A 6,126-nucleotide genomic window follows, 5' to 3' on the forward strand; every position below is an offset into this window, starting at 1 on the left:
TTGTCAGCTACATGGTTTACAGTGTAATCTCTTAAGTCTATCAGTAAGTACTGTGAAATTAGGCTTTAGGAGCTGACAGTTTTCTCTAGTTGCTAAACTCATTGGTGAAGTAACTGGTCAAAGAGCTTCTGAAGAATATTCATTTTGGTTTTCTATGGAGCTTCATTTAGATCTACAGAAAAATGACCTGGTGTGGATATGGTGTTGATGAATTGAAATTAAATGTAGTTTCAGTCCAGCTGCAGTTTTTACTACGTATATGTCATACATACAAAAAAAAAATTGATATCTGTGTGGAGAATAGTGTTGTTAACTAAGCCTGTTTAGAAATGAATCTAAAGTAGAAGAAACTGTTTACATTAACCCTTACTCCAAATTCCATGCTCTTTTGAAAAAGCCTCTTAATGACTTCCCCAGGGCCAAATTAACTCCTGTGTTCTTACAGCAAAGTCACTAAGAGCAAGTACAGCAAATTTCATTCTATTACATAGCATCATTTTAATGCACATTTTTCTAAGATGTCTTAATCTACATTGCTGTCTTGGATTAAGAAGCAGCTTTTAAAGTTTGATATATTGATAATCAAGACACTTATTAGCCTGATAGAAATTACTGGTCAACTTATTTTTCCTTACCAAGTTTCTAGAAAGCATCATGCCAATTTACAATGGTACAGACTTGCTTTTTAAGTAAGTTTCAGGGCTTGTAGTGTTCTACATTAATTATCGAATACATTGTCATTCTGGTTTCTCTGAGTTTACTACCATTCCAGAAATATCATGGTGTATCTCAGTTCTTGAGTGTTGTGACTGAGGAGTGGCTCGACTGCTGTGCTCTGTGAGCATGTTTCTAAAACTTGTTCAGACCCTTAACTTTTAATCTCCTATTCAAAAGTCAGTTAGATACATATAGAGAATGGGGATACCTGATACCTTGTAGATCTCATGAGAATTGCTTAAGTGCTTGTGGGGAGGATCTTTGAGGCTAATTTTATATTATTCTAGTTCATCAAGTAATATGAAAGTTATTGCACACAACATCCCTGGAGACAGCTGTGGCTCCAAACTTAACAAAAGGGATAGTGCTTGTCTTGCAGAAGGGGAGACTGAGCTTAAAATCAGTTCAAGCCTCCAGAGAAACAAATTCAAAGTGTTAGTTTTTCCTGATACAGATGAGCTGTTTTAGAAACAATACTGAAACTTCTGTCACTTCTAGTCACACCTTAAAAAAAAAAAAGCACATAAAGAAGCTGGTCACCTGTCCGAGAGGGTTTTTTGTTGACTTGATGGCTTCCCAGTTGCATAGGTGACTCCTACAAAGCAGGAAGAGAAGACTTGTGACTGAGATGGAGTGGGAACTGGGGTTTCCCCTGTTTAGATTACCCTAAACTGCTGCAAATACCATGTGATGCTGAGAGTTTCCTTTAACACTATGATCAGAAACTATGAGAATTACTGTCTCTTCAGGGTTGTGGCTACACCCCAATTAACTGATAGACTGCATTATTTCAGCACAAAGCCAGTGCAGTTTAAATAGCTCAGGTAAGAGTTTTAAATTAATACTTTAAACTAGTAACTTGGTGTAGGAATGTTTTCCTTCATTCTGTAGGACAATGCCGCAAAAGTTTACTCTTACACCCAGATGAGCCAATATGGATGCACCTCTTGATATCTTCATGTCTTTGACTTGCTGTAACAACTAGATGGGATAGCCAGCTGATGGAATTTTTCTCAGGAAGTTCCTGTCTTAATGATGCTAAGCTTATAGTCATGTAAACGAGGTGTTTGAAGATCATTCTATAGCACTGTACTTCCAAGTAAGCACGACAAATCACACCCTCACCTTGGCACATCTATAGTAGTGCTCTAGGGTTAACAGTCAGCAGAGAGAAATTGGCACTACCTGATTTAGGGTCTTGAGGTTTTTTGGCGTGTTTTAGTTGTGTTCCTATCTGATTATTAGATACTTTCACAACACAGGAGCTGGCTGCTTTCTTGCTACAGAAGATGTCTGGATGACTAGTTCAGACCTTGTTATCTGTGCTTGGTCAGAGGAATGGCACGTTAAGGGTTTACATGTGTTCTGTTTAAACCAAAGCTCAGAAGGTGTGAGATAACTTTTCCCTCTCTGAGGAATAAACTTACTCACATTTGCCCCATGGTAAGTATATGTGCATAGACAGTTGCTGCAAGATAACTGGTATGTCAGAAGTGTGTTCACAACCAGACTTACCTTGTGGTAGCTTGCTCCTGGGCTTACGCTTTGACAATTTGTCTGTGTAGTTCCCATGTAAATGACTACACAAATAGTTCTTTAGCACCAGGCTCTTTCCAGTGGTGCCAAGAGACAGGACCAGAGGCAACGGGCACAAACTGAAACACAGGAGGTTCCTTCTGAAAGTCGGGAAACAATTCTTCACTGTGAGGGTGACCAAACACTGGCACAGGTTGCCCAGAGAGGTTGTGGAGTCTCTGTGGAGATATTCAGAAGTCATCTGGACATGGTCCTGGGCAACCATCTCTGAGTGGCCCTGCTTGAGCCAGAGGGTTGGACCAGATGACCTCCAGAGGTCCCTTCCCACCTCAGTCATCCTGTAATTTTTCTAGAAAAAAAGGGAGCCTGATTTCTGGTTAGTAGACATGCTATGAACGTGAATTAGTGTTTCTTATGAACTTGACCATGTAGGAAGGAAATGTAGAGCAATCTGAATTCACATCTCCTATGCCTACCTCCTATATGGACAGTCCCAACAGGCAGTGGAGCCTGGATTAATCTCGTTAACTTTATGTAGCTAAATAGGAGACTGTAAACCTAGACTTTCCCTCTATCCATATGACAAAGGTGTCTGGGGGAGCAAACTTATCTGTGTAAAACCTGAGCTGTCCTCAAAGCGAGTCTTCCTTCTGTTCCATTCCTTAGTTTTTAAAAGAAATCTGGGGTCACCAGGTTTCTAAACTGGGTGTACCCATTAAATAATTGGAATGAGATAAGACAAGTTTGGCCTTCAAGTATCTTTGCTTTTGGTATTAGTAGTTTCCCATATCATGTACTTGTTGGTTATTTTATGTATTAATTTATTTGCAGCTTGGAGCACATAAGCTAGATGCCCACTATAGTATAAATTGTTCTTTCCCCCACACCCCCTTAAGCCCGTTCGGGTGGTGTATGTAGAGTTGTTAACACATACTAAGTGCGTACTTACGTCATACTGACTTAAGTGAGGTAAGCTAATCAGGAACAATACCCTTTTACTTCATATTGAATAAATAATTTGGGAGCAATCATAATTCTTTACATTCAAATGCCATCATTGTCTGTCATAACTTTTGTGTCTAGACAAAATCTGACGAGCCTTGTCTTCAGGAGCACCTTGAGAAAACTCAGAGGAATCAAAGCTGTGTAGCGAACACACGTAAGTTAAAGGATTAAGTTATGGACCGCTATGGCTCTAGAAGCGTGCATCTGCACAAGAGTTTAACACATATAAAAGCATTAACAACCTTTGAATTTGATTCCTAATTTTTGTCCATGTCTCTGAGTAGACAAGTCCTAAGCGTCTGTTCAACAAAACCAGATGATCACAGCACAAATGGTAATCCAGTAAGTATTTAGCCTCAGAGTCTGTTTCTGTCCATTAATGCTTTAAACCCAAGTTTTTCCAAGTACAGAAACTTTGGGGCTCTGCTCAGTTTTCCATTGCTGCCAAGTTCATACCCCACAAACAGGAAATAAAACTGTCACAGAGGTAAGGTCTTCTAACAGCCCTCGAAACAGTGGGTTAGGCAGAACTGGTTGATGAGGGCACCTGATTTAAGGCTGACTTTGTCATGAAGCTCCTAACCCTGAATTCCAAGTGTTTAGTCACACAGCTGCTCCCCTCCCTTGCAAAAAAAAGCTGGGAAGTCTAGGGACAGTCCCCAACAAAGTGGGTGTTTTATGTAGTTACATAAAACCCAGAAACCTGGTATCACAATTAGCCTGTCATGTTTCAGCCTGACCATTAAATGCTGATGTATGTAATGATAGAAAGTTTGGCTTTATCGTGCCATCAAAGAAATGAAGAAATTCATTCTAACTTTATTTAAACATAAGTTTAAGTGGACAACCCAAATATTTAAAATAACTTTAGAAGTAACATTCCAGCTTACATACTTATCTATCTGCTTAATGCTGACAATACACAAACAATTAATTTCTTCCACAAAAAAAAAGCTTTTGAGCCAAATGATGAATGTGCAGAAGTCAGGATCAAGTGTTTGTGTGTGTTTGTGCATAAGTTAAATTGGCAGGAAGTTTTTTGCCCTCTTCCTAGGCAAGGCAATTGTAGCTCTTAGCCAAGGAGCCGCAATGTATTTTGAAACCTTTAAACACATCCCTGTCCATACAGGCTGACTAAACTGTCTTCAAAATGTTATCCTGTTCTGACTGAAAACATGTCAGCAATGTGCCTGGGCCAGTGTCTATGGCACTGGGATAACTGGAGCTTTTCTTTCCTGATCCAATTATCGATAAAAGCTGTTGTGGCAGTGAGACATAGGGAGCAGCAAGAGTGGAGCCACTAGGAAAGCTAGTAGCTGTATCTGGGGACAGGTTTTTAGTAGGAGAGGAAGAATGGGGTGCTAAGATGGCTCTAGGGATCTCCCCTCCATCCCCTGTGCTAGCAGCTTCTGTTGCAGAGTGTGTGCATGCCCAGTGTCCCGCTCGTGTGTTGACATCCAGCCCCCACTTCTCATCGCAGTTGCAGGCAGCCGTAGTCCTGAGCTCATCTACCAGTCCTCATCTACACACATCCCTGCTCAGAAGTTATTCTGGAATAACTATGCCTAAGTGTGTGCCTGTGCATTTGTGCATGTGTGTATGTACCCTTATGTTCTGCAATAGGAATAAACTGTTCCACAGCCTAACTTAAACAAGAGCAATGCGCTGGAGTAAGAAGTTCTGTGCTCTGGGACTTACTCAGGACTAGCCAGTGTGTTTTGAATGCCTGTCATACTCTCATCTACATCAACTGTCACATCTAAACAAGCCCTTAGAAGATAATTACAAACTTTCATTGGGATGCATCCACTTAAGCTACGAATAAGCAAAGTTAGCTTAAACTTGTTCTATTTTCTTAACAGGCAAGAACATTTTGATCCACTACTTAGAACAAATCTTAATACAAGTTAGGTCTTTCCATATGTCAGTAGTTAATGGGCAGGCGGAAACATGCCAGGGTGATCAGGATGTTCGGTTTTCCTGCCATGCTGCAAGCCAGGAATATTGACCTTTCCAGCTGCTTTAGAAAGGAGCTCCTGCCTAGTTAAACCTCTGGCATGTAAGGTGAGGAGTTTCATGTCAACAGCAAGATCGGAGGAGAGGGTGGAATTAAGGTCTCCCAAGTGTCCCAAAATGAAGCTAGTGTCAGTGCTCATCATTTTATGGGTGTCTGCACAGAGGTTTCATCACCAGTTCTTGTCTTGTTACTACTGCTAGTTCAACCTCGCTTCTGGTAGCAACAGTGGGAGCCCTAATGCAGATACAGCTCCAAGGGACCAGTGTTTCCTCAAGGCTTCTGCTTTCCCAGGCCTTGCCTGTGAACTGCAATGCTTGAAATGCTGAGGATTGCCAGCTTCTTGTCCAGCAAGTGCTCACAGTGGTGGGAAATAAGCATGAGGCAGTTGAGACCAAGGCTTCCAGTGGAGGGATCATAAACTAGAACAGTCCAGCAAAAACACTGATACATGGATTTTCTCATCTCTCACTTGTATCCACAATCCAAACAACCTGATAAGAAATGCCAGCTTTTCTCTGCTTGCAGTGACTCAAAATAAAAATCATTTAAACAATTGCTCTCTATATTTTAATTCTGAACTTACAGAAGTGACCACTTCTCTGGTTGTTTAACTAACAATTTTGACATTTAAAAATAACGTGTGGCTCACATAATACATCATCCGTTAGGACGTGCAAAATAAGGCACTTTGTTCGTCCCAGGGCTAAACTAGGAATTTCGGAGGAATACTAGGATGGTTCTGAAAATGCAGGTTGTTGAAGCTATAGTTCAGTCTGGTCTAGCACTCTTTCACACCTTTATTTTGTGTAGCAAACTAGAACAAATGGAGCAATTAGAAGATGTGTAAGTGT

The sequence above is a fragment of the Nyctibius grandis genome, chromosome 3, assembly GCF_013368605.1.
Source record: "Nyctibius grandis isolate bNycGra1 chromosome 3, bNycGra1.pri, whole genome shotgun sequence".
Lineage (NCBI taxonomy): Eukaryota > Metazoa > Chordata > Aves > Nyctibiiformes > Nyctibiidae > Nyctibius > Nyctibius grandis.